This window comes from Oryctolagus cuniculus, chromosome 8, assembly GCF_964237555.1.
Source record: "Oryctolagus cuniculus chromosome 8, mOryCun1.1, whole genome shotgun sequence".
Lineage (NCBI taxonomy): Eukaryota > Metazoa > Chordata > Mammalia > Lagomorpha > Leporidae > Oryctolagus > Oryctolagus cuniculus.
In genome coordinates this window covers 143,337,346-143,365,022 of record NC_091439.1, presented here as the reverse complement: position 1 = coordinate 143,365,022, position 27,677 = coordinate 143,337,346, and the positions used below count along the sequence as shown (strand labels likewise).

General features: G+C 40.9%; 2 pseudogenes; both read right to left on the bottom strand.

Annotated features, from left to right (window-relative positions):
• The window catches only part of LOC138843365 (inducible T-cell costimulator pseudogene), a 55,896-nt pseudogene that overhangs the window by 6,754 nt on the left and 21,465 nt on the right, over positions 1–27,677 (bottom strand).
• LOC138843618 (U4 spliceosomal RNA) lies at positions 11,526–11,649 on the bottom strand (annotated as a pseudogene).

The following is a 27,677-nucleotide window of genomic DNA, read 5'->3' as shown; positions in this document are numbered from 1 at the left end:
TTTAAAAAATATAGAGTAGTACATAATTCCTATCAGTTTGTTTGACAAAGATTTTAAATGAAGTTTGAGAAAACATTGTATTCTCATCAAAATTGATACAGGCCTTTCTTTTTGGTGATTTTAGCTCCCACATATAAAGAAGAACCTGTGGTATTAGTCTTTCTGTGTCTGTCCAGCATGTTTTTGTTTTTGTTTTTGCTTTTTTGCTCAAGTTTACTTTGCTATTCTGGGTAGTTTTTTCATACATATTTTTGGATTGTTTTTCTACTTCTATAAAGAATGTCATTTGTATATTGACAAGGATTGCACTGAATGCATACTTAAGATGCTATAGATTCTTAATGATAATAAATCTTACAATCCATGAGCAAGAAATATCTTCACATTTTTATGTCCTTGATGATTTCTTTCATCCATATTTTATAAATTTTATTGTAGAGATCTTTCATTTCTTTGGTTAAATTTATTCCTAAATATTGGATTGTGTTTGTGATATTGTGAATGGGATTTCAAACCTGATGTCTCTTTCAGTGAGATCATTGTTGGTACATAAAAATCCTACTGTTTTGGTTTGCTCCCTTTGTAACTGTGATTTCACTGAACTGATTTATAAATTCTAACAGCTTTCTGCTGTAGTGCTTGGTTTTCATCCAGGTACAACATCATGAAATTTACAAATGTTAATTTTAAAAGTTTATTTATTTATTTGAAAGGCAATTACAGAGAGGGCAAGGCATAGAAAGAGAAATATTCCATCTATTTGTTCACTCCCCAAATCGCAGCAACAACCAGGCCTGGGTCAGTCTGAAGCCAGGAGCTAGAGATTATCCAAGTCTCCCACATGGGTTCAGGGGCCCAAGCACTTGGTCCATCCTCTGCTGCTTTCCCAGGTGCATCAGTAGAGAGGTGGATCATGAGTGGAGTATCCAAGAATCCAACTGGTGATCATATGGGATGCTAATGCTGCAGGCGGTAGCTTTACCCATGATACCACAGAGCTGGTCCCAAATATGGCTATTTCGAATTACTACTTTCCAATTTTAATTACCTTATTTATTTTCCCTTCCAAAATGTTCTTGCTAGTACTTCCAACAATATACTGAATAAGACTGGTGAAAAATGGACATTTTTCTCTTATTCCATATTTGAAAAGAAGTGATTTCTGCTTTATACTTTTCAGTATAAAAGTAGCTGTTGGTCTGTCTTATAAAGGCTTTATAATTTTGAGATGTGTTCTTTTTAACCTAATTTGTAGAGGATTTTTTTATTATAGAGATATTCGATTTTATCAACTGCTTTCTGTGTCTGTTAAAATGCTCACATGATTTTTCCCTCATTCTGTTGATGTGATTTATGAGGTTTTTGATTTCCAAATGTTGAATCACCCTTGCATCTTTAGATGAAATCAAACTTACTGTTTTGTATAATCACTGATGTAGCTTTGGATTTGGTTTACTAATGTTTTGTTGAAAACTTCTGCATTTATGTTCATCAAGCATACTGGTCTGTAGTTTTATTTTTTGTGTTGTGTCTTTGGTTTTGGTATTGGTAATGCCAGCTTTCTGAAAAGTATTTTATAGTTTTCTTTTTTAAAAGTATTTATTTACTTGAAAGGCAGTTACACAGAGGCGGGGGAGGGTAAGATAAATAGCAAAAGCAAGAGTGAGCAAGAGAGAAAGAGTCTTTCATCCATTGGTTTACTTCCCAAATGGCTGCAATGGCCAGGGCTGAGCCAATCCTAAGACAGGAGCCAGGAGCTTCTTCTGGGTTTTCCTCATGGGTGCAGGGGTCCAAGGACTTGGGCCATCTTCTACTGCTTTCCAAGGCCATTAGCAGAGAGCTGGATCTGAAGTGGAGCTGCCAGGCTTCAAATTTTCAAATTGGCACCCACGTGGGATTTTGGCACTCAGGCCAGGGCTTTACCTGCTTCTGCCACAGTGCTGGCCCCTTACAGTTTTGTATACTCTAAAATATTTTGCAGTAATTAGAAGAGTATTTGAGTTATTCCTTTTTAAATGTTTTATAGAATTTAGGGTTTTCTTTGTTGGGAAACTTTTATTAATTACTACTTCAGTAGTATTATTCAGGAATTTACTTGAGGCTTTTAATTTGTTAACACACAGTTCATAGCAGCTTTTTATGACACATCATATTCTGTAGTATCAACTGTAATGTCTACTTTTCTTCTCAACTTTTATTTATTGAGGTTTTTTTCTTCTTTTTTTGTTATTCTGGATAAAGGCTTTTCTATTTTGTTTATCTTCTTAAAGAACCAGCTATTTGTTTTATATCTCTAATATTCTTTTAGTTTCAATTTCATTTATGACTGTTCTTATATTTATTTTTTCTTGTGCCCTGCTAATTTTTGCCTATGGCTTATTTTTCTTTTTCTGTTTTTTTTTTTTTTAAGATTTATATTTTTTTGAAAGTCAGAGTTGTTTTTTTTTTTTTTTTTTTGAAAGTCAGAGAGAAGAGGCAGAAAGAGAGGTCTTCCATTCACTGGTTCACTCCCCAATTGGCCATAACGACCAGCGCTGTGCCAATCTGAAGCCAGGAGCTTCCTCCAGGTCTCCCACACAGGTGCAGGTTCCCAAGGACTTGGGTCATCTTCTACTGCTTTCCCAGGCCATAGCAAAGAGCTGGATAGAGGCTGGCACCATGGCTCACTTGGCTGATCCTCCACCTGTGGTGCTGGCACCTCAGGTTCTAGTCCGGGTTGGAGCACCAGGTACTAGTCCCAGTTGCTCCTCTTCCAGTCCAGCTCTCTGCTGTGGCCTGGGAGGGTAATGGAGGATGACCCAAGTGCTTGGGTCCCTGCACCCACATGGGAGACCGGGAGGAAGCACCTGGCTCCTGGCTTCAGATTGGCACAGCACCAGTTGTGGCAGCCAATAGGGGAGTGAACCAACAGAAGGAAGACCTTTCTGTCTCTCTCTCACTGTCTATAACTGTCTCTGTCTCTCTCTCTCTCACTGTCTAACTCGGCCTGTCCAAAAAAAAAAGAGGAAGAAGAAGAAGAAGAAGAGCTGGATAGAAAGTGGAGCAGCTGGCTCTCCAACCAGTGCCCATATGGGATGCCAGCACTTCAGGACAGGGTGTTAAACCACTGCACCACAGTGCTGGCCACTTTTTCTGGGTTTTTGAGATGCAGCATTAGACCATTTATTTAAGATCTTTCAAATTTAAATGTAAGCACTTGTCATTATAAAATTTCCTCTTAATACTGCTTTTGCTGTGTTCTATGCTTTGATATGTTGTGTTTTCATATTCATTTGGTTTAAGAAATTTTCTGACCTCTTTTTATTTTTTTAAAATGATACATTGGTCATCATGTTGTTTAATTTTCATGTACCTGTGAACTTTCCAGTGCCGTTTTTTATTATTATTGATGTCTAGTTTGATTGATTTCAGTCTGAGAAGGTAGGTACATGGTATGATTTCAATCTTTTGAAGTTTTTGAGACTTGATTTCTTCATTAGTAATCAGTGTCAGCATTGTCTACATGTGCCACAGGTTTCCATTCTTCAGCCTTTTGTGGATGTTACAGTATGACTTTGAAGTGGCGTGAGCTTCCATAGGTTCTTAGTCCCTAGAGTTGTCAGTCATACTGGGATTTGTGATGTCTTTATCCACATTTCTGGTCATGCTACCCTTTTCTACCAGGCAAATATGAATATTTCTGGTGCTTGTGGCAGCAAAATTTATGGCCTTTTTACTATACTATGTGGATAAGACATTCCCCAGGTCCTGATATGTTAGCCTGAATAATACCCAGAAATTTAGCATCATGAGTTCAAGTCCCAAGTCTGGGAAATGTTAAGGAGACATTCCCTGAGTCCTACAGGGTGAATACAGTTTATGCTGAGGGTTGTGTATCAGCAGGTCTGGGTCTGGAGCACTGGAATGCTTATAGGCTCCATTCCCTAGGGTCTAGGTGTATTTACATGACTCTCTGAAATACAGTACACAGAGTGCCAGCCCTGGAGATACAGGATACAGCGGGGTCCTTATCCAGGTCTCTCAGGTTGACTGCCAATTATTCCAGGGATTGAATTCCAGCCTGAAGCATACAAAGATAGGACTGTATAACTCCCACAGATGAGTGTTATTCCAGGGCTTATAACACCAGCAGCAGCAATCCTAGAGCTTCAGATAGTGGAGAGAACTTTCCTTTGTGCCTACAAGGCATGCAAAAATGATGCACTGTCCTGCCTTCCAGCACCATGTGCCAAGAGTTTCAGAAGAGGCCTCTTTAGTTCTGGTACTCTGGAATTCTGTATGAGATGCTACTTGTTACTAGCCATATGAGGCTGTGAGAATTTCTCTATATCATACAGAGCAAGCAAGTAGAGCTCCAGAGCTCCTGCAGTTGCAGAATTCACAAGGGCTGTCTCTACCATGGAAAATGCCCATGCTGTTTCTGGGGAATTCTGGTAGCAAAGGGGCTGCTTGCTTCATCCAAGGCAGGTGGAGTACAGTAGCTTCTTAAAATTCTGGCACTTTAGGGACAGACGAAGGCAATGTGGGTTTTGTCTTTGAAGCAAGGAAGTAGCTCAAAACCCAATCATCCCCCACAAATCTGCTTTCACTTGTAGGAAGCCTCCAAAAGGAGACACTGTATTGAATATTTTTCCATTTTGTATTAAAATGAGTATCTTGGCTGGGAAAGAAGGTTTTAAAACATAGTCTTATGTTTATATAATAAGGTAAATAAATTTTTTACTAACCACTTTTTACACAAACTTAAAGTTATCATTAAATTCTAGAATTAATTCCAAAGACTGAAATGACTACCTCCACTGAGATAGCTACAACCTTATAGCTAATGTGTGCTCTTCCCCTCCCTTTTGTTCAACAAACAGACCCACCAATCATCATTTCACTAGCTGAAAGGCACTAAATAATTTTCTTCATAGTACCACAGGGACCTAATATCTCCAAGTGGAACAGATAATTGGTTTCTTGATTTTGACAGCAAGAAATGAATCAGTAAGTTATCAGAGGATGACTTCATAATTGCAGACGGGTTTTAACTTGCTTGCCTTTCTGGGAAATGAAATTATATTTTCCAATAGACATATCTATCACAGTACCTGACAGAGATGATCAATACATCATCATAAATAAAACCAGCAAGCATACCATAGTGATTATTTGCACTTTTAATGCATTTGTTAATCTTTATTGAATAGATTTATTGTCATACAATGAAGATAACTGGGTAAAAGCTCTGTCAATCATATGGAAAAACATAAAGGTCACTTTTTATAAGTAAAACTTTCAAGTTTGCACTTAAAAAGCAAAACTAAACAAAAAGCACACTGGCAAGGTGTTTTCACAGAATGATATACTATATTCAAAACTGAGAAAAGGAAACAATATTGATGCCCCATTCTTAAAAATTAGTCAGATTTTTCCCAAAAAATAAGGTAGACACTCCTAGGGCTGAGTTCTGCTGAAACTTTAAAATATATATTAAAATAAAAATACCAAAAGTGGACAGCTCCACATAAAATGAGAACACATTTCCCTAACAAAATTCAGAAAGAGTCCTGATTTCCCCACCACTGAAATCCTGTCATTGGGCTAATGATGCTTCACTGCCCTACTCTGTTACTAGTGGTCAACAAATGTAGATTCTGAATCTACTTTTTTTCTATCCAATTAAAGAACTACATTGGTGATGAGGCAGAAAATGAACAAATTAAATGCAAATACTTTAATTTTCAGAAATTTTGATTTTTTCATTACTTTACCTCTCCCCAAATTGAAAGAGATATTTTTGAAATGTTTCTAATAAATCAGTATAGAAAAATTATGTTTGGTACATTAACAGAGCAGTTATCCATTTTCTCAAAGTATAGGAATTTCAATTATTTTATTATTTGGTTTGTGGTCATTTGTATTATCACAATTGCCATAAAAATGATAACTTCAAAATTAAGCCTACAACTAGAGATAAATAGCTATATTTCTATGAATTGTCCATGAGGCAAATGTTATCCAAACATCTCTTGTAGATTTCCATTATTCATTATTCCTGAAAAATCACTTCAGAGACAAAACAATTTTTTGTTTCAAATTTGTGACAACATCTTAATACTTCTGATAACTATAATCAATAGCAGGTAGTAACACTTGTTTTCCAATGTGTTATATTAATGTATTTAAGTAATTAATAATGTATTTTAAGATAATTAATGTGTAAGTTTAGTGAAGAAATCTTAATAACACCAGAGATTACTTAAAAGTGAAAAAATATTAAGTTGTTCATTAACAGTCAGGGTTATGCTGATCAAGTCACCGTTTCCCATAGTGTCCATTTCACTTCAACAGGTTTCCTTTTTGGTGTTCAGTCAGTTGTCACCGATCAGGGAGAATATATGGTATTTGTCCCTTTGGGACTGGCTTATTTCACTCAGCATGATGTGTTCCAGATTCCTCCATTTTGTTGCAAATGACTGGATTTCGTTGTTTCTTACTGCGGTATAGTATTCTAAAGAGTACATATCCCATAATTTCTTTATCCAGTCTACCGTTGATGGGCATTTAGGTTGGTTCCAGGTCTTAGCTATTGTGAATTGAGCTGCAATAAACATTAGGGTGCAGACCGCTTTTTTGTTTGCCAATTTAAATTCCTTTGGGTAAATTCCAAGGAGTGGGATGGCTGGGTCGAACGGCAGGGTTATCTTCAGGTTTCTGAGGAATCTCCAGACTGACTTCCATAGTGGCTTGACCAGTTTGCATTCCCACCAACAGTGGGTTAGTGTCCCTTTTTCCCCACATCCTCGCCAGCATCTGTTGTTGGTAGATTTCTGCATGTGAGCCATTCTAACTGGGGTGAGGTGGAACCTCATTGTGGTTTTGATTTGCATTTCCCTGATTGCTAATGACCTTGAACATTTTTTCATGTGCCTGTTGGCCATTTGGATTTCCTCTTTTGAAAAATGTCTATTGAGGTCCTTGGCCCATCTCTTAATTGGGTTGTTGGTTTTGTTTTTGTGGAGTTTCTTGATCTCTTTGTAGATTCTGGTTATTAACCCTTTATCTGTTGCATAGTTTGCAAATATTTTTTCCCATTCTGTTGGTTGCCTCTTACTTTCCTGATTGTTTCTTTTGCAGTACAGAAACTTCTCAATTTGATGCAATCCCAATAGTTGATTTTGGCTTTGACTGCCTGTGCCTCCCGGGTCTTTTCCAGAAACTCTTTGCCTGTGCCAATATCTTGAAGGGTTTCTCCAATGTTCTCCAGTAACTTGATGGTGTCAGGTCGTAGATTTAGGTCTTTAATCCATGTTGAGTGGATTTTTGTGTAAGGTGAAAGGTAGGGGTCTTGCTTCATGATTCTGCACGTGGAAATACAATTTTCCCAGCACCATTTATTGAATAGACTGTCCTTGCTCAAGGAATTAGTTTTAGATCCTTGATCAAATATAAGTTGGCTGTAGATGTTTGGGTTGATTTCTGGTGTTTCAATTCTGTTCCATTGGTCTATCCATCTGTTTCTGTACCAGTACCATGCTGTTTTAATTACAACTGCCCTGTAGTATGTCCTGAAGTCTGGTATTGTGATGCCTCCGGCTTTGTTTTTGTTGTACAAGATTGCTTTAGCTATTCGAGGTCTCTTGTGCCTCCATATGAATTTCAGCACCATTTTTTCCAGATCTGAGAAGAAGGTCTTCAGTATCCTGATTGGCATTGCATTGAATCTATAAATTGCTTTTGGGAGAATGGACATTTTGATGATATTGATTCTTCCAATCCATGAGCATGGAAGATTTTTCCATTTCTTGGTATCCTCTTCTATTTCTTTCTTTAAGGTTTTGTAATTTTCATCGTAGAGATATTTAACGTCCTTAATACATTATCCCTCTTAGTAGTTTTTTTGTCTGTTCTACTTAATATGACTGGTTTAATTCTGTAATTAATACACAGTTATTCTTAAGTGTTGAAAATTAACTGAAATGTGATCCCTGTTAAACATAAGAGTTGGAATAAGAGAGGGAAGAGATGTATAATTTGGGACATGCTCAAGCTGACTTGCCCCAAATGGTAGAGTTAGAAACATACCAGGGGATTCCAATTCAATCCCATCAAGGTGGCATGTGCCAATGCCATCTCACTATTCCAAGTGATCAATTTCAGTTCACAATTGATCATAATGAAAGGACTAAGAGTCAAAGGGAGCACATAAACAAGTCTAGTACCTGCTAACACTAACCGATAGAATAAATAAAGGGGAGAGTGATCCAACATGGGAAGTGAGATACTCAGCAGACTCATAGAATGGCAGATGTCCTAAATAGCACTCTGGCCTCAGAATCAGCCCTAAAGGCATTCGGATCTGGCTGAAAAGCCCATGAGAGTATTTCAGGCATGGAAAGCCAAGACACTCTGGCAAAAGATCTCTGTGAGTGAGATCCCAGTGGAAAGAACAGGCCATCAAAGAAGGAGGTACCTTTCTCTGAAGGGAGGAGAGAACCTCCACTTTGACTATGACCTTGTCTAAACAAGATAAGAATCGGAGAACTCAGAGGGCTTCCATAGCCTTGGAAACTCATGACTGGAGCATAGGGAGATTACTGATGCCATAGACAAGAGTGTCAATTCGTAAAGTCAACAACAGGAGACACTGTGCACTTACTCCTCATGTAGGATCTCTGTCCTTAATGTGCTGTGCATTGAGATTTAATGCTATAACGAGTACTCAAACAATATATTTCACTTTGTGTTTCTATGGGTGTGCAAACTGTTGAAATCTTTACTTAATGCATACTAAACTGATCTTCTGTAAAAAAAAAAAAAAGAAATTATCAATTCCCAACTTGACTCTCACTGGGATTAAACATGACAATAGGTCTGATCTGATTTCATCATCATTTAAAAAAAATCATCTATTATTTTTCACTTTATGTTTCTGTGTGGGAGCAAACTGTTGTAATCCTTACTTAATGTATGCTAAGCTGATCTTCTGTATATTAAGATAATCGAAAATGAATCTTGATGTGAATGGAAGGGGAGAGGGAGTGGGAAAGGGGAGGGTTGTGGGTGGGAGGGACGGTATGGGGGGGAAGCCATTGTAATCCATAAGTCGTACTTTGGAAATTTATATTCATTATATAAAAGTTAAAAAAAAAAGTGAAAAAATATTATAATTTTAATGAAACTGGCTGATATTGAAGGTTCCCTTCCAAAAATGAAATTCTATAAATCAATAAACTTAAAATTTGCTTTTATTACTAGGCACTTATCTTCATAAAAATATAACATTTAATTTATATCTAATAGTATAGTTCATTTGTATATTATAAGTACTACAGGATTTTTCTTCGCTTATTCTTAAAAAAAAAAAAAAAAAAACTACAAGATAACACTTTGGCTCTCCTGAACTGAAAATAATGAAAATGTTGTTCAGTATGAACTGCTTAAAAAAAGTACATAGGCTGGCGCCATGACTCACTTGGCTGATCCTCTGCCTGCGGCGCCAGTACCCTGGGTTCTAGTCCCAGTTGGGGCCCCAAGTTCTATTCCCAGTTGCTCCTCTTCCAGTCTAGCTCTCTGCTGCTGCCCAGGAAGGCAGGAGGGTGGCCCAAGTGCTTGGGCCCTGCACCCACATGGGAGACCAGGAGGAAGCACCTGGCTCCTGGCTTTGGATCAGCACAGCACACCAGCCATAGCAGCCATTTGGGGGATGAACCAATGGAAGGAAGACCTTTCTCTCTGTCTCTCACTGTCTAACTCTGCCTGTCAAAAACAAATATAAACATATGACCTTGGGAACATTTTTTGAAGCACAAAATCCCTGACATGACACCAGAAGTACATAAGGACATTTAACACACACGGGTCCTTTCTAGCATGTCACATGACAACTTGTAAGATTTTCTTGGTAATACTCAGGCAATATGCATGTTCGTGATTCAGAAAATCTGATGAGGTTGCAAGCAATGAAAATAATACGTGATCCTAGTAAGAAGAAAAACTTGAAGTCCTTTCCTTTTTTCCTTGAAAGCCCTAAGAAAGGGTGCCTTCTTCCACATGAGGGACACAAGCACTAAATCGCAAAACTAGGTGGGAGGAGACCTGGAAATTTAGGGACCTCCTGCTAGCCTGCATGCTCTCTATTAAACATGGTTTATCCCCTCTGAAACTCATGGGCACGGTTAATCCAGTGATGAGAAAATCAGCAGTGAGAACAGGTGAGGCCCTGCAGGAAGTGATCAGGATCCATTCATGTGTTCATGGATTAATGCCTTATCCTTAGGGGACCGCAACATAGACCACTTTGGATTTGCCCCCTCTGCACCCCTTCTGTCTGTCCACTGGTTTCTGTGCCACCCCAGGACTCTACCAACAAGAAGATCATCACCTGATGCTGCCCCTAGACCCTGCGCCAAAACCATGAGGTCAATAATACCGCTTCCTTCTCACACACCGAGCCTGTGCTGCTGCACGATTAGCAACAAGAAAACTGACCCAGACCCCTACGCCGAGAGGACTGCTTGAGATCTGCTGCCTCACTCAAGGAAATCAGGTCATACTGGAAGTTAAAGTTCTCCCTCACCACACAGAGATCGGAAAGCTGATGCCCCAGGGTTCAAAGAAGCTGCAGGCGGGGACTGCACACCACCCCGTGGTCCTGACGGCCAGCCCACTGCATACCAGAGTCCTAGCATCCTCCTGAGGGCTCCTGCGGTGTGGGAAACACAAACAGTAGCACTGGCTGAGCCGCCTGGAGCCCCTCTCAGGAGATATACCTTGTTCGATGACCGTACTTTGTGTAGTTCTTCTTGTCAGTGTATACACTTTAGAAATTGATTACAGCAGAAAACACATATGAACATGTATTTTAAAAAAAAACTTGTCCTTTAGGAAAATTTTAGACCTATAGAGCTAAAGAAAAAAAAAAGGTACAAATGTGAATTTTTGAATAAACATCTAGCTTTCATGAATGCATGGTGTTATAAACCACACTAAATATATCACTGAGAACCAGAAGTAAATTGGACTGTCTTATTTTGTGATTTGAAATCTAACATCTTTTACTTTTCCTGCACAGAAGGTAAATTATGTTGTGATATGAAACTCAGTCTAAGTTTAGATACACAGGGGCAAGTTGCTTGCTCTAATGAAAACAAATCTGTTAGATCACTTACCCCAGATATTCCACTACCTTTAAAATAATATATCTATCATGGTGCATCATGAAGAAAATATACTTATGCCTAAAAATTTAAGTACAACTATTATAAACTGTTCAACAAAACTTAAAATTGTATGTTTTCAATATTGTGAAATGGAACATTTTTCTTTGCTTCCCAATAAAAGCATGTCACAGTTTAATGTCTTGAGAATAAGAAGTGAGAGTTTATAAAGTGAAATACATTTTAAGGAGAGAATTTATAATGTTTATTTTTGAACCATTTATAAAATGTTCATTTTGAAATGCATTTTTACTTTATTTGCATGTTAAAATTGTAACATTATCTCTATATAAGTATTTTCATTCATCCTTACTGGTTATTGCAAACTACCACCTACCAGAATTAATTGCTTCCAACCATTTATGATTTGTTTCTTGACTTCAATTAACAATAATCGCACCTCGGATAAACCTCATTGGCTACGATACTGCCACTGTGCAAAGCTGTCTCTTCACTTCAAAGAAAAATAATTGATATATCTCTTGAGAAAACAAGTAAAAATAATTTGGCATCGTTTTACAAAATTGAAGTCCACAGAACTCTAAAACCACTGCAGGAATATTCTATAAACATGTACTCATACATATTGTTCTTACAATAGATTCATACCCATGTCATATGAGAGGAATTCCTTGCTCAAATTCAAAATTTTCACATTCTTCTCAGTATTTAATATGGTGACTGTAGTTGGCACAAGAAATTCTCTTTTTTAATATGTATTTATTTGAAAGTCAGAGTTACAGAGAGGCAGAGGCAGAAGCGGTCAGAGAGAGGTCTTCTATATGCTGGTCCACTCCCCAAATGGCTGCAACAGTGGGAGCTGCACTGATCTGAAGCCAGTAGCCAGGAGCTTCTTCCAGGTCTCCCATGTGTGTGCACGGGCCCAAGGACATGGGCCATTTTCTACTGCTTTCCCAGGCCATAGCACAGAGATGGATTGGAAGGGGAGCAGCCAGGTCTCAAACCACCACCCATGTGGGATGCCAGCACTGCAGGCAACAGCTTTACCTGCTGTGCCACAATGCTGGCCCCACACAAGTGATTCTCTACAATTAAAAGAAGAAATTTGGGTATGATCACCTTTCTAGCCTTCTTGTTTTTTTGGGGGCAGAGTGTTTGAATTTAGACTGACAACGATTCAGCCCACTCCACAAAGAAAAATGCCTAAATATTAGAGCATTGCTCCTGACCTCTCCTCAGTTGTTCCTCTATATGGGATTTCTTAATGACTGACATGATTGGAGATATGGGAAGGAGTAAATGAGCTACCATACTTCCTTGTGTTGTACTTAGGATGTTTTTAGGATGCCTACAAATGAACATGAGTTCTTGTCTGCCCTCATTTATACTGTAAATTTAGAACATAATATGTGCACTGCAAGTGACTAGGTAAGGATGCAAGGTACTGGGGCAACAGAAGGGAGTCTTTTTTTGCTAAGCACCAAGACTAACAACTCTGTGGGCTATAAAGCTCACATTTCCTTTTATGTCTAGCTTTAAATCATTCAGAATGCAGAGAAAGTAGGAATGTAAGTTATGAACACTCTTCACTGCCAGAAATTTTATGATACTCATGAGTTTATATTCAGGAATGACTTAAAATTTAAACAAAAATACCATAGTGAATTTTAAGGGATTCATCAATATCTATATTTGTAATTAAAATTCACATCTATAATTATATCTACTTTCACATGATTTGACAGAAATTATTATCTGGGATGGGTATTTAACAATGCCTTTTATAATTATAATATTGTATCAAAAATAATCCTTGAAACACTTGGGAAGTTGATGCTATAAACATGTTTACCCAAAAATTAAATATCTTGGAAAAAATTTAAAGATGTGAACGATCTCCACAATGGAAATTATAAAACATTAAAGAAAAAAAAACAGAAGAACACAAAAGAAAATGGAAAAATCTTCCATATTTGTGGATTGGAAGAATTAATATCATAAAAATGTTCAAACTAGCCAAAGCAATTTATAGATTCAATGAAATCCCAGTAAAAATACCAAGGACATTATTCTCAGATTTGTATGGAAACACTAGAGACCCCAAATAGCTAAAGCAACTTTAAACAAGGAAAATAAAGTCAGAATAATCACAATACTAGATTTCAAGACATACTACAGGGCCAGGGCAGTTATAAACAAAACAGCCTAGAAGTGGCACAAAAATAGACATGTACACCAAAGAAACAAAATATAAACCACAGAAGTTAATCCATGCATCCACAATCAACCAATGAACTAAAAATCAATCTCTGAAGAAAGGGCTATCTCTTTAACAAATGGTGCTGGAGAAATTGGACCTCTACATTCAGAAGTATGAAATAAGACCTGTATTAACACCCTATACAAAATCAACTCACAATTGATCAAGGATCTACATCCATGACCTGATACTATCAGATTACTAGAGGAAACCATTGGGGAAACTCTGCAAGACATTGGCACAGGCAAAGATGTCTTGGAAAAGACCCCAGAAGCACAGGCAATGAAAGAAGAAAGAGCCAAAAGCAAAGAAGCTTCTGTGTTGCAAAGAAAACACTCAGCAGCAAAGTGAACGTACAGAACTGAAGAATATAGTTGTACTCTACATAATTGATAAAAGGTTAATATACAATATCTATAAAGACCTGAAGGGACTCAACTACAATAAAACTTATTGTGGCATAGCATGTTAAGCTTCTGACTGCAGTGCCAGCATCCCATATGGGCACTGGTTTGAATCCCAACTGCTCCACTTCTGATCCAGCTCCCTGACTGTGTGTCTGAGAAGGCAGCAAAGGATGGCCCAGGTGCTTGGACCCCTACACCTAGAGGGAGTTCCTGGCTCCTGGCTTTGGACAGGCTCATCTCTGACTGCTGTGTTCATTCAGGCAGTGAACCAGCAGATGGAGGACTTCTCTCTGTCCATCTCTCTCTCTAACTCTGCCTTTCAAATAATGACATACATACATCTTTTTAAAAAGAGATGGGGGAGACAGAGAGAAAGAGAGAGCACTTTCATTTTCCAGGTCACTCCCCAAATGTCTGCAATGGCCAGGGCTAGGTTATACTCAATCCAGGAACCAAGAGATTTATCCAGGTCTCCCCCATGGATCACAAGGTCCCAGGTACTTTGTTATCTGCCACTGCTTTCCCAGGTACATTTCTAGGGAGCTGGATTGGAAGTGGAGCAGCCAGGACTTGAACCAGCATCACAGGTTGTAACTTATCCCAGCATTACAGGTTGTGGCTTATTCCACTATGCTACATGCCAGCTCGTGTCCTGTCAAAGTTCTAAACTTCTATCAAAAACCACCATGACTGTGCACAGACTCCCCCACTGTGTGGTTGTGGGCCTCTTCTGGTCAGCATTTCAGATAATTTTCTGCAAGAGCATCGATCATTATCTTTAAATAAGTTTAAGTTACCAATGTGCTCTAAGGCCATGAACTTCAGACTAGCTCTCTATAAGGAAGTTGTATAATATCAATTACAGGAACAGGCATTTGAGCACAAAATGTTCAGAGCAACTTGGTGGTTCCCCACTGTTTCTATTGGATCTCAGACTGAATCACTCAAATGTGGTGTTCAAAATTTTAAGGTTAGCATTTTGAAAGTGCAGTATTGAGGCCAGCACTGTGGCACAGTGGGTTAAAGCCATGGCCTGCAGTATTGGCATCTCATATGGGTGATAGTTCAAGACCTGGCTGCCCCACTTCCAATACAGCACCCTGCTAATGCACTGAGAAAGGCAATGGAGGATGGCCCAAATGTTTTGGCCACTGCACCGATGTGGGGGACCCAGAAGAAGCTCCTGGCTCTTTGTTTCAGCTTTACTCAGCCCCCAGTTATTGCAGCCATTTGGGAACTGAACCAGCAGATGGAAGATTTTTCTCTCTGTCTCTCATTCTCTCTAACTCTGCCGTTCAAATAAATATATAAATAAATATTAAAAAGTGCAATATCTTAACTGTTGGTGATTGTAGATGGAGATAGGGAGAAACATACAAAATTAGTATATGAACTATTGTAAGAAATTTCTTTATATCAAAATGAACAGTTGGGATTCAAATGTTAAAAATATGCCATTTGCAATACCCCTAAAAATAAGTATTAATCTGGGGCCAGCATTGTGGTGTGGCCGGTAAAGCTGTCACCTGTGGTGCTGGCAGCTCATACAGGTTCCAGTTTGAGTCCTGGCTGCTCTACTTTTTTTTTTTTTTTTGACAGAGTGGACAGTGAGAGAGAGAGAGACAGAAAGGTCTTCTTTTTACCATTGGTTCACCCTCCAATGGCATCCACCGCCAGCGTGCTGCAGCCTGCGCATGGCACTGATCTGAAGGCAGGAGCCAGGTGCTTCTCCTGGTCTCCCATGGGGTGCAGGGCCCAAGCACTTGGGCCATCCTCCACTGCACTCCCGGGCCACAGCAGAGAGCTGGCCTGGAAGAAGGGCAACCAGAACAGAATCTGGCGCCCCGACCAGGACTAGAACCCGGTGTGCTGGAGCCGCAAGGTGGAGGGTTAGCCTATTGAGCTGTGGCACCGGCCGGCTGCTCTACTTCTGATATAGCTCTCTAGTATGGCCTGGGAAAGCAGCAGAAGATGGCCCAAGTCCTTGGGCCACTGTACCTGCATGGGAAGACCTGGAAGAAGCTCCTGGCTCCTGGCTTCAGAACAGCACAGCTCCATCTAATGCAGCCAATTGAGGAGTGCATCAGCAGATGGAAGACTTCTCTCTGCCTCTCCTTCTCTCTCTATGAGGCTCTGAATTTGAAATAAATAAGTGAATCTTTTAAAAAAAGCATTAATCTACCAAAATGCATATAGATAGTTATGAAACTGGGCAGAAAGATACAAAATCAAATATAAATAAATGGAGTTATTCTAAATGATCCTTAAATTCAATTTTAATATAGAAATTCTTTTCTTCATATGTCTGTTGGCCATTTCAATTTCCTCTCTTGAAAAATGTGTTTAGGTCGGTGCTGTGGCATACCAGATAAAGCCACTGCCTGCAGTGCCGGCTTCCTATATAGGTGCTGATTTGAGTCCCAGCTGCTCCACTTCATATCTAGCTCCTGCCATGGCCTGGGAAAGCATAGAAGACCTGGAAAGAAGCTCCTGAATCCTCATTTTGGATTGGCACAGCTCCAGCTGTTGCAGCCAATTGGGGACTAAACCAGAGGATGGAAGATCCCTCTCTTTCTCTGCCTTTCCTTCTCTCTGTGTGTAACTCTGACTTTCAAATAAATAAATGTGTGTTCAGAGGCTGGTATTGTGGCGTAACGAGTAAAGCTGTTGCCTGCAGTGCCAGCATCCCATATGGATGCTGGTTTAAGTCCTGGCTTCTCCACTTCCAATCCAGCTCTCTGCTATGGCCTGCGAAAACAGTAGAAGGTGGCACAAGTCCTTGGGCACCTGCACCCATGTGGGAGACCCAGAAGAAGCTCCTGGCTCCTGGCTTCAGATTAGCTCAGCTCTGGCCATTGTGGTCATTTGGGGGAATGAACCAGTGGATGGAAGGCTTCTCTCTCTCTCTCTCTCTGCCTCTGCTTCTCTGTAACTCTTCTTTCAAATAAATAAATAAATAATAAATCTTTTTAAAAAATGTTTGTTCAGCTCCTTTGCTATTTTTTTTTTTACAGGCAGAGTGGACAGTGAGAGAGAGAGACAGAGAGAAAGATCTTCCCTTGCCATTGGTTAACCCTCCAATGGCCGCCGCAGCCAGCACACCACGCTGATCCGAAGCCAGGAGCCAGGTGCTTCTCCTGGTCTCCCATGCAGGTGCAGGGCCCAAGCACTTGGGCCATCCTCCACTGCACTCCTGGGCCATAGCAGAGAGCTGGTCTGAAAGAGGAGCAACCGGGACAGAATCTGGCACCCTGCCTGGGACTAGAACCTGGTGTGCCGGCACCGCAAGGTGGAGGATTAGCCTATTGAGCCACGGCGCTGGCCTTTGAGTGGAGTTTTTTGTAAGGTGTAAAGTAGGGATTTTAATGCATACTTCTGCAGAGTTCCAGTTTTCCCAGCATCAAACTGTTGAAGAGACTGTCTTAGCTCCAGGGATTGATTTTTGCTCCTTTGTAAAATTTCAATTGGTTGTAGATACATAGATTGATTTCTGGAGTTTCTTTTCTATTCCAGTGGTCTACATGTCTGTCTGTCTGTCTGTCTGTTTTTTGTTTTTTTTGTTTTGTTTTGTTTTTTTTTTTTGTTTTTTTTTTGTTTTTGTTTTTGTTTTTTGTTTTTGTTTTTTTTTTTTTTTTTTTTTTTGACAGGCAGAGTGGACAGAGAGAGAGGCAGAGAGAGAAAGGTCTTCCTTTTGCCGTTGGTTCACCCTCCAATGGCCGCCGCTGCAGCCGGCGCACCGCGCTGATCCTGGCAGGAGCCAGGAGCCAGGTGCTTTTCCTGGTCTCCCATGGGGTGCAGGGCCCAAGCACCTGGGCCATCCTCCACTGCACTCCCTGGCCATAGCAGAGAGCTGGCCTGGAAGAGGGGCAACCGGGACAGAATCCGGCGCCCCGACCGGGACTAGAACCCGGTGTGCCGGCGCCGCAAGGTGGAGGATTAGCCTATTGAGCCACGGCGCCGGCTTTTTTTTTTTTTTTTTTTTTTTGCCACTACCAGGCTGTTTTGAGTATAACTGCCTGGTAGTATGCTTTCAGATCTGGTATTGTGAAGCCTCCAACTTTATTTTTGTTGTTTAAGATTGCTTTAGCTATTCAGGATCTCTGTGTTTCCATATAAATTTTAGCATCATGCTTTTTAGATCTGAGAAGAATGTTATATTTATTGGGATGGCATTGAATCTATAATTGCTTGTGGTAGCATAGACATTTTGATGATGTTGATTTTTCCAATCCATGAACATGGAAGATTTTTCCACATTTTATGTCTTCTTCTATTTTGTTTTTTAATTTTTTGTGATTTTCTTTGTAGAGATTTTGACATCCTTGGTTAAATTTATTCCAAATTATTTCAATTTTTTTTGTAACTTTGTGAATGGACTTAATCTTAGAAGTTCTTTCTCAGCTATGGCATTGTCTGTATATATAAAGGCTATTGATTTTAGATCCTGCTATTTTACTAAACCCTTTTTGTGAGTTCCAATAGCCTCTTCATGGAGTCTTTTAGGTTTCCTATATATAGAATCATGCCATCATCAAATGGTGATAGTTTGACTTCTTCCTTCCCATTTTTTATCATTTTTATTTCTTTTTCTTGCTTAATGGCACTGGCTAGAACTTCCAGGACTGTGGGGAGCAACTCGGACTACATTAAGTTACTGGAATTAAGACTTATGCTATGCATCTGCTCTCCCACAATATTGTGCTGAGAAGGGAGTAACAACTTCTACACAGCTGCCTCTCGCCAATTTGATTGACTGAGCTGCAGGAGCTGATCTTGCTCCTGATTGGAGGAGAGCAGCGTACTCGGCGTGTGGGCAGCTGTGTTGGGATTGGCGGAAGAGGACTATAAAGGAGGAGAGAGACAACATGCACCAGGAACATCTAAGGGGAACATCTATCTGAAGGAACACCTGTGCAGCCCCCGAGAGAGCCGGCCGGCGGTGTGCCGCTCCCCCGCAGAAGTGGGGAAGGTGGCAGGGGGAACCACCCTTCCACGGAGGTGGAAGTGTCAGTAGCCAACCCGGGAAGAACCAGCAGCAAACCCGGGGAGGGCCGAGCAGACAAAAGAACAGCGCAGGGTCCTGTGTCATTCCTCCACGAAGACGGGGAGCGACATAATGGTGCCGTGACTCGGATATGAAGCCTAGGCAGGGTTTAGTGTCGTTCCTCCATGAAGAGGGGGAGCGACATAATGGTGCCGTGACTCGGATAGGGAACCTAGGAGGGAAGAAACGGGAAGAAGTGGGAAAATACCAGAGAGAGAGACTAGCAAAGAGCCTAGGGGAAAGCCGGAGAGAAAAGGTGCCGGAAGAAGCTATTGAAAGGCTAGGCATAGACTCGGATATGGACTGTGGGAAAGAAGTTAGGATTGAAAGCGAAAGTGAAAGCTTTCATAGATTCAGATACAGACTACGGGGGGAAGCTGGGAGAAATCTCTAAGGTCGAAAGCGAAAGTGAAAGCTAGAACAGACTTGGATACGGACTGTGGGGAGAAGCCAGGAGAAATGAGGGAGGAATATTGTTGGAAGAAAACTTAGGGAAACATACCGGGTAGAGAAAAATGTTAGGGAAATTGAAGCTGCGGGGGCAGGCCGAGGCGGAAACGTAAGCCAGCTTGGAATTCTTTGTCAGCCCGGGGAACAAAAGGCGAAAAGCTAAAACCAGAGGCAGAGACGTAAGTCAGGTTGGGATCCGTTAGATTAGCCCGGGGAGCAAAAGATGGGAAGCCAAACCATTAGGTGGAAATGTAAGCTATAGGTTGAATTCGCCAGGTTAGCCCGGGGAACTTAGATTGAATACCAGTGGCGGAAACGTGAGCTGGGGCTGTGTGACTTGCGGAAGCCGCCGCGTGCAGAGAGAGCGCGCGGGGCGTGAATAGATAGGGAACGTGGGGCTAGCGCAAGGCCGCGGTGCGGGCGCGAAGGGGTGCGGAGACCGCGGAGTGCACGCGCGAAGCCAGGAAGCCGCGCAGATGAGAGAAGCACAGGCTGAAGCGGCTCAGAGCCGGGAAGCCGCCGAGAAGCAGCCTCGGGGCGGGCGCCGGGAAGCCGCAGGGATAAGAGAAACAGAAGTTTAGAAGTAAAATGAGAGAAATAGGAATGCTGGCAGATAGAAGTAAAATGGGAGAGATAGGAATGCCCGGAGATAGAGAAATAGAGAAAAATAAGGCCTCCCCACAACATGGCAATGAGAGAGCTTGAATTCGGTCTTCCTGATTAGGGAGGTGGTGGCACCTGTGGGCGGCTAGCAGCTTATGCGCCGCAGGTCACCGAAGACAGGCACGAATTAACATCAATAAGTCTCCCCACAATACCGCAATGAGAAGGCTTGGATTCGGTTTGCCTGATTGATAGGGCTTGTAAGCACCTGCAGGCAGTTCTAGCAGAGCAGAGCATGCGCTGCAGGGCACTGAACACAGGCACGCATCAGCGCCTAAAAACCTCCTCACAACATGGTGAAGAGAGGGCCCAGGCTCGGTTTGCCTGATTGGTAGGGCTTGTAAGCACCTGTGGGCAACTCTAGCAAGCAGAGCAGAGAGTGTGCCGCGGGGCACCAAAGACAGGCGCGTATCAATGCCAAAAATAAAAAGAAAGGGAGATCTGTGGGGAGCAACTCGGACTAGATTAAGTTACTGGAATTAAGACTTATTCTATGCATCTGCTCTCCCACAATATTGCGCTGAGAAGGGAGTAACAACTTCTACACAGCTGCCTCTCGCCAATTTGATTGACTGAGCTGCAGGAGCTGATCTTGCTCCTGATTGGAGGAGAGCAGCATACTCGGCATGTGGGCAGCCGTGTTGGGATTGGCAGAAGAGGACTATAAAGGAGGAGAGAGACAACATGCACCAGGAACATCTAAGGGGAACATCTATCTGAAGGAACACCTGTGCAGCCCCCGAGAGAGCCGGCCGGTGGTGTGCCGCTCCCCCGCAGAAGTGGGGAAGGTGGCAGGGGGAACCGCCCTTCCATGGAGGTGGAAGGGTCGGTAGCCAACCCGGGAAGAACCAGCAGCAAACCCGGGGAGGGCCGAGCAGACAAAAGAACAGCGCAGGGTCATGTGTCATTCCTCCACGAAGACGGGGAGCGACATAATGGTGCCGTGACTCGGATATGAAGCCTAGGCAGGGTTTAGCGTCGTTCCTCCATGAAGAGGGGGAGCGACACAGGACAATATGAAATAGCAACAGTGAGAGTAGGCATGCTTGTCTGGTTCTGGATCTTAACTGAAATACCGCCATTTTTCCCCATTCAATAGGTTGCTGGCTGTGTGTTTGTCATAATTTTGCCTTATGTTGAGGAATATTCCTTCTGTACCCAAATTGCTTAACATTTTCATTGTAAAAGGGTGTTGAATTTTATCAAATGCTTTATCTGCATCTATTGAAATAATCATATGGTTTTGTTCTTCAGTTTGTTAATATGATGTATCATATTTATTGATTTTCAGATGTTGAACCATCCCTGCATTCCGGGGATAAATCCCACTTGGTCTGGGTCAATGATCTTTCTGATATAGTCAATTGGCTGGTATTTTGCTAAGGATTTTAGCATCTATGCTCATCAGGGAAATTGGTCTATTATTCTTATTTCCTGAATTAGGAATTAAGGTAATGCCAGCTTCATGGAAAGTGTTTGGAAAAATACTCTCCCTTTCAATTGTTTTGAATAGATTGAGAAGAGTTGGAATTAGTTCTTATTTAAATGTCTGGCTTTTCTTTGTTGGAAGGGTCTTTACTACTGATTCAATCTCCATCCTGGTTATTGGTGTGTTTATGTGTTCTATGTCTTCATGACTCAATTTTGGTAGATTGTGTCCAGGAATCTTTGTTGTTTATTTTTTTCCCCCAAAGGAACCTTTTATTTCATGAATACAAATTTCATAAGTACAACTTTAGGAATATAGTGATTCTTCCCACCATAGCCCCCTACCACTCACACTCCCAGCCCACCTTCTCCTCCCTTTTCCTTCCCAGTCCCATTCTCTATTAAGGAAAAAAACTCATTCCTCAACAGTCAAGACAAGAGCTGTTCAAGTCATCACTTCTCAAAGTGTCAATTTCACTTCTACAGATTTCCTGTTAGGTGCTCTATTAGTTCTCACAAATCAGAGAGAACATATGGCATTTGTCCCTTTGGGACTTGCTTTTTTTTAAAAGATTTATTTTATTTATTTGAAAGACAGAGTTACAGAGAGAGAGGTAGAGCCAGAGAAAAAGAAGTCTTCCATTCCACTGGTTCACTCCCCAGATGACTGCAATGGGCAGAGCTGAGCTGATCCAAAGCCAGGAGCCAGGAAACAGGAGCCAGGAGCTTCTTCCGGGTCTCCCACATGGATGCAGGGGCCCAAGCACTTGGGCCATCTTCTATTGATTTCCCAGGCCATTGAATAGAGCTGGATCGGAAGAAGACCAGCTGGGACACAAGCCAGTGCCCATATGGGATGCTGGCACAGCAGGCTGGGGATTTAATCCACAGTGCCACAGCGCTGGCCCCAAAAAGGCCTTCTAATTCTTTCTCTTTTTCCACACCTTCAGGAACTCTTAGAATCCATATGTTGGGTCACTTGATTGTATCCTGTAGATTTCCAATCGTATTTTTTAGTTTTCTAATTTCTTCTTCTTGTGTTTGGTCTGACTATATAATTTCCTGTTTTTTGTTTTCTAAGTTGGATATTCTTTCTTCTGTTTCCCCAATTCTGTTAATGATTTCCACTTTAAGTATTATCTTTTCTATTGAAATCTTCACTTTTAATATTTCATTTTGATTTCTCTTTAGAATCCCAATTTTGTGGCAGAAATGTTCTTTCATATCATGTATGGATTTCATTAGTTCATGAATTTGCTTTTGATTCCTCCTAGGTAATCCTATGATTAATTGTTTGAATTGCATTTCTGGCATTTCTTCAATCTCATCATCTTTACAATCTAGGTTTGAGGTGTTGTATTCTTTTTGGGGGTGTCATGTTGCCTTCCTTATTCTTGTTTCTTGAATTGGTGCATTTATTTTTGGCATTTGTGGAGATACTTGTTGTTTTGTTTTGTTTTGTTTTTTGTTTTTTGTTTTTGGTGTGGTGGCTTTTGTCTTTGAGCTGTGTCTGAGTGACTAGTGTCTGCTTTCAGGGAATATCTAGAGGTGTCTGGTGGGTATGGCCAGGGAGCTCTGTTCTGTACTCCAGGGTGAAGGGTGTGTCTGAGGTGACACATCCAGGTTTGGTGTGGTAAATCTCCTTTTCATTTTTAATCAGAGGGGAGGTTTCTTCTTGTCTGTTTGCATAGACTTAGCTGAGCTCCTCACCTCGAAAGAGGCCAGTGCCTGGGTGCTAGCCCCAATGAGTATATTATTTGTCCATTCTGCCACAAGAACCACCCAAAGGATCTGGACAGTCTTCAGTGTAAGCTCAGATTCCCCAGCAATGTCATTTGCCAGGTAACCAGGGAGCCCTGATCATGTGGAGCCTCCCACAGTGACTGCTCTTGCCTCAGCCACACCCTGAGTCCTCCCACGCATCATCAGTGTTTTCGAAGTCCACACACACAAGCCTCCCACAGTCATGAGTCATGTTCTCCCCACCACACTCAGGAGTCTCTGCTTGGCTGGTTGCTGGGAGCGGACACAAGCTGGCACAGGTGTTAACATATGTTGAAAATGACACTTTCTTGGTGTCAGCTTGTTACATGATGCCTTTGCAGCGTGATCAGGGAGAGAGAAAACATGTCCCCCCTTTGTCTTGTTTTCTCTGGTTTGACAGGTACACTATCCCCCACAGTGCTCCAAGCCAAATTCCTTCTAGGCTTTTCCTACAGCATTTTTGCCAGTGGCTTGTGCTGCTGAAGTCTGGTCTTACTTCACTCTCCAACATTGGTGCAGAGGCTCTCCACTGCTGGACTCCTAAGTTGTGCATGTCCTTGCCCTCTAAGTAGTTCCATTATGTTCCTCCAATTTGTGTAGTTTCCTCTGCTGTTCTCTCCCTAACTTTTCCCCGAGACTGCACTCTTTCCACTTCATTTTTAAACTGTCTTCTCCTAGACTTGGGCCTATTCTTTTTGGTTTCCTCATTTGTTTGTATATAACTCATTGTAATAACTCCTGATCACTCTTTTTATTTATAGGGTGACCATATCTACATTTTCTTTTTCATGGCTGATTTTATTTATCTGAGTCCTCTCCCTCTTTTATTTGGTTATATGGGCCAATGGTAGGTCAATTTTATTTATTTGTTCAAAAAAGCAGTTCTTCATGTCCTTAATCTTTTGTGTTTTTTTTGTTTCAATTTTGTTTATTTCTTCTTTAGTTATTTATTTCTTCCTACTAAATTGGGCTTTAATTTGTTGTTTTTCTAGGTCCTTGAGATGCATCCACAGCTCATTTATTTGGTGACTTCCCAGTTTCGTGATGTAGGCACCAATTGCTATGAACTTCCCTCTTAACTCTGCTTTTGCTGTGTCCCATAAGTTTTTATATGGTGTATTTTGTCTTCATTTGTCTCCTGGGTTTTTTTTTATTTCTCTTTTGATTTCTTCTATGTCCCACTATTCATTCAGGAGCATGTTATTCAATCTCCATGTGTTTGTATATGATCTAGTTCATTCCATTGTGATCAGAGAAGATGCAGGGTATGATTTTGATTTTTTTGAATTTGCTGAGACTTGCTTTATAGCCTAGTGTATGGTCTACCCTGGAGAAAGTTCACCACACTGATGAGAAGAATGTGTATTCTGCAACTGTGGGGTGGAAAGGTCTGTAGATATCAGATAGGTCCACTTGGTCCATAGTGTCAATTAGCTTTGTTGTTTCTTTGTTGATTTTCTGCCTGATTGATCTATCCAAGGATGAAATTGGGTGTTGAATTTGCCTATTACTGTTGTATTGGAGTCTATGTCTCCATTTAGATCCATTAGCAGTTCTTTTAAATAACCTGACAGGTTCCCTGCCATTGGGTGTATATACATTTATTACAGTCACATCTTTCTGTTGAATTGATCCCTTACTCATTACATAGTGCCCTTCTTTGTCTCTTTTAACCATTTTTGTGTTAAAGGTTATTTTCTCTGATATTAGATGGTTAAATCTGCATTTTTTGATTTTCATTAGCATCAGATATCTTTTTCCATCCTTTTGGTCTTCATGTATCTTTGTTAGTGAGATGTCTTTCTTGTAGGCAGAAAATAGATTGGTCTTTTTTTAAAAAAAAAAAAAATCCATTTAGCCAGCCTGTATCATTTAACTGGAGAGTGGAGTCCTTTACATCCAAAGTAACTATTTATAAGTAACTTGTTGTCCCTGTCATTTTCCATGAATATTCCTATCATTTACTTTGGATTTCTTTCATACTTTTATTGGGGAATTTTCTGCCATCACATTTATTCATGATGATGGCTTTCTTTTTGTATGTCTGTGTGTAGCAAATCCTTTAGCATATTTTGTAAGGCTCTATGAGAAATGACAAATTATTTCAATTTCTGTTTGTTATTAAAGGTCTTGATTTCACCTTCATTATTAGATAAGAGCATTGCAGGGCATGATATTCTGGCTTGACAGTTTATTTCTCTTAAGACTTGAAATATATCTTGCCATTCTCTCCTAGCCTATAGGGTTTCTGATGAGAAATCAGCTGTGAGTGTAGTTGGAGATCCTCTGAAAACAATCTGGCATTTCTCTCATGCACATTTTAGAATGTTTTCTTTATGCTTTACTGTGGAAAGTTTGACTACAATGTGTCATGGTGAAGATCTTTTCAGGTCATGTTTCTTTTTTTTTTATTTATTTTTTTTTAACTTTTATTTAATGAATATACGTTTCCAAAGTACGAATAATGGATTACTATGGCTTCCCCCCCATACCGTCCCTCCCACCCACAACCCTCCCCTTTCCCACTCCCTCTCCCCTTCCATTCACATCAAGATTCATTTTCGATTATCTTAATATACAGAAGATCAGCTTAGTATACATTAAGTAAGGATTTCTTTTTTTTTTTTTTTTTTTTTTTTTTTTTTTTTTTTTTTTTGACAGGCAGAGTGGACAGTGAGAGAGAGAGACAGAGAGAGAAAGGTCTTCCTTTGCCGTTGGTTCACCCTCCAATGGCCGCCGCTGCAGCCGGCGCACCGCGCTGATCCTGGCAGGAGCCAGGAGCCAGGTGCTTTTCCTGGTCTCCCATGGGGTGCAGGGCCCAAGCACCTGGGCCATCCTCCACTGCACTCCCTGGCCATAGCAGAGAGCTGGCCTGGAAGAGGGGCAACCGGGACAGAATCCGGCGCCCCGACCGGGACTAGAACCCGGTGTGCCGGCGCCGCAAGGTGGAGGATTAGCCTATTGAGCCACGGCGCCGGCCCAAGTAAGGATTTCAACAGTTTGCTCCCACACAGAAACATAAAGTGAAAAATAATAGATGATTTTTTTTTAATGATGATGAAATCAGATCAGACCTATTGTCATGTTTAATCCCAGTGAGAGTCAAGTTGGGAATTGATAATTTCTTCTTTTTTTTTTAACAGAAGATCAGTTTAGTATGCATTAAGTAAAGATTTCAACAGTTTGCACACCCATAGAAACACAAAGTGAAATATATTATTTGAGTACTCGTTATAGCATTAAATCTCAATGCACAGCACATTAAGGACAGAGATCCTACATGAGGAGTGAGTGCACAGTGACTCCTGTTGTTGACTTTACCAATTGACACTCCTGTCTATGGCATCAGTAATCTCCCTATGCACCAGTCATGAGTTTCCAAGGCTATGGAAGCCCCTTGAGTTCTCCAACTCTTATCTTGTTTAGACAAGGTCATAGTCAAAGTGGAGGTTCTCTCCTCCCTTCAGAGAAAGGTACCTCCTTCTTTGAAGACCTGTTCTTTCCACTGAGATCTCACTCACAGAGATCTTTTGCCAGAGTGTCTTGGCTTTCCATGCCTGAAATACTCTCATGGGCTTTTCAGCCAGATCCGAATGCCTTTAGGGCTGATTCTGAGGCCAGAGTGCTATTTAGGACATCTGCCATTCTATGAGTCTGCTGAGTATCTCACTTCCCATGTTGGATCACTCTCCCCTTTATTTATTCTATCGGTTAGTGTTAGCAGGTACTAGACTTGCTTATGTGCTCCCTTTGACTCTTAGTCCTTTCATTATGATCAATTGCGAACTGAAATTGATCACTTGGACTAGTGAGATGGCATTGGTACATGCCACCTTGATGGGATTAAATTGGAGTCCCCTGGTATGTTTCTAACTCTACCATTTGGGGCAAGTCAGCTTGAGCATGTCCCAAATTATACATCTCTTCCCTCTCTTATTCCTACTCTTATGTTTAACAGGGATCACATTTCAGTTAAATTTCAACACTTAAGAATAACTGTGTATTAATTACAGAATTAAACCAGTCCTATTAAGTAGAACAGACAAAAAAAAAAACTACTAAGAGGATTATGTATTAAGTTGTTCATTAACAGTCAGGGCTATGCTGATCAAGTCACCGTTTCCCATAGTGTCCATTCCACTTCAACAGGTTTCCTTTTTGGTGTTCAGTCAGTTGTCACCGATCAGGGAGAACATATGGTATTTGTCCCTTTGGGACTGGCTTATTTCACTCAGCATGATGTGTTCCAGATTCCTCCATTTTGTTGCAAATGACTGGATTTCGTTGTTTCTTACTGCGGTATAGTATTCTAAAGAGTACATATCCCATAATTTCTTTATCCAGTCTACCGTTGATGGGCATTTAGGTTGGTTCCAGGTCTTAGGTATTGTGAATTGAGCTGCAATAAACATTAGGCTGCAGACCGCTTTTTTGTTTGCCAATTTAAATTCCTTTGGGTAGATTCCAAGGAGTGGGATGGCTGGGTCGAACGGTAG